Here is a 2,395-nt window from a genome sequence, read left to right as displayed (position 1 = left end):
TTTCATTGGAGTAACGACCCGAAGAATCAACACCATAGCTAGCTGTAGACAAACATAAATTAACACCGAGTGAAACCATATTGGCAAGATGGTACCAAAGCTACGACTAGATCATTGCAAGTGGTTATCTCATCACAGTAACTACAGCTGTTCAGCAAGTTTATAAATGCCCTCACTGTGTATAAACGAGCCTTGCATTCGTCCTTTGTAGTCTCGTCTAAATCCGTAGTTAACTCTGAGTTTGTTGACGAAACGCATAAAAGTACAAATACAGTGAAATACTCGGTCCTTTATAAATCTGTTTCCATAAGTGTCTGTAATACGAGCTCTCGTTTCTCTTATGAGTTAGACATTTTGGTTGAACAAACAAGCTTACTTATGAAAAGAAGAAAACAAACTCCAGAAACGGCAAGAAAATTTGCCAGCCTCGCGCACCAACGTCGTCGTCTTTACTACGAATCGTAAATTCAAATTTTTACAGGGCGGCAACGCAGAACTATGACGTGACCCACCGGCGGCGTCGTGCGAAAGTCGTCGATTCGTAAGCTCCCTAATTACATGTACAGCAATTGTTATTATGAAACTTTGCCTCAGAGAAGAAATTACCTCTAAGCAATATTAAATGAAGCTTCATGAAGAACAAACAAATATAATTATGTCGTTCCGGCATTCTTATTTATTTCAGTTATACCAGTGAAGTCTATTCTAGTTTTTGTTAGTTTGGCCTATCTGTTTCCAGATCTGTAACTGTTGTTTCATTGAATGATCTTCAGCATACAAAGAAATTAGTGTCTGATAGGCCAGGGCTAGTGGATTTTGCCATCGGGCTAGTGATTTTTGTTCTTAACTTGCCTGACATGTAAGTGCTGTTTTTTGGGAAAGTTCAAATTACAGAAGGATTGTAATCAATCCTGCCAATCAATAAGGGTTTTGGGGCTAGTTGAAATGACTTGTGGGCTATAGTACATGCTAGCTACAGCTTGCCCGAATGGCAGGTTGTAAAACTGACTTTCTTTGCACCCTGGGTCCTTTAGTATTTTACTAGGCAGTTATTACTGTACCAACAACTTGTGACCTTTTTTTTGTACAAATGAATTTGGCTAATAGTTGTATTATAGTAGGAAAGAAAATAAACTTTTTTTTCCTTTAGAAATCTTTATTAAACCTTAAGTTAGTGATTTCATTAGACAATTTTAGAATACACTTTTCTAGTAGTTTTTTAATTTGTTACAAACAGTCATATGTGAATATGGTGAGTTTTAAAGAAAATTCCCAAGACATACATGTACGTGGTTTAGACAACTCCAGATAAAAGTGATGTCATTTTTAAAGGGGTTTTCAGCTGGCTTTTAAGGGTGGTTTTGAAAACTTGCTTTTATTTTCAATTTTTGTTACAAAGAAAATGCTTAAATTTTTATTTTATTTGTAATTAAAAGCAGGTTAAAATACCATTGAAAGCAGGTTAAAATACCATTAAAAACAAGTTAAAACACCATTAAAATCAGGTTAAAACACCTTTAAAAACAGGTTACAACACCATCAAAAAACTGGTTAAAACATCTTTAAAAACAGGTTAAAATGTACCATTTAAAGCAGGTTAAAACACCTTCAAAAACAGATTAATTAAAACATCATTAAAAATAGGCTAAAACACTATTGAAAGCAGGAGTAGACAACATTTAAAGACAGGTTAAAATACCATTCAAAACAGGTTCAAACACCATTTAAAGCAGGTAAAAACACCATTAAAAACAGGTTAAAACACCATTAAAAACAGGTTAAAACACCATTAAAAACAGGTTAAAACACTATTAAAAACATGTCAAAAAACCATTTAAGCAGGTTAAAACACCACTGAAAACAGGGTTAGACAACATTTAAAGGCAGGTTAAAACACCATTTAAAACAGGTTAAAACGCCATTTAAAACAGGTTAAAACACCATTTAAAGGAGGTTAGAACACCGTTAACAACAGGTTAAAACACCATTAAAAACAGGTTAAAACACCTTTAAAAACAGGTTAAAACACCGTTAAAAACAGGTTAAAACACCTTTAAAAACAGGTTAAAACACTATTAAAAACAAATTAAAACACCATTAAAAATAGAATTTGGTACCTGTTTTAAATGAGGTTCTCAAATACAATTAAAACAGTTTCAAAAATATATCAAAAACATGTTAAAAATAGTGTTTGGTTTGGTACAGGTAGAAATCGGATGTGTCCAGAATTGAGAATTCTCATCGATTTTCTTTTGGATTGACGACGAAACAGTACACTTCTGTCGAGATGGCCTATTATCTATATGAATAGTGCCTTTGTAGAATGGGCTGTGTCTAGACGACGTGTTCTTATTTCTTTTGGCAGACTGTATCTGCATGTCTATTGCATTTTATT

This window comes from Porites lutea, chromosome 11 (genome assembly GCF_958299795.1).
Source record: "Porites lutea chromosome 11, jaPorLute2.1, whole genome shotgun sequence".
In the NCBI taxonomy this organism is placed as follows: Eukaryota; Metazoa; Cnidaria; class Anthozoa; order Scleractinia; family Poritidae; genus Porites; species Porites lutea.
This window is presented reverse-complemented; position numbering follows the sequence as displayed.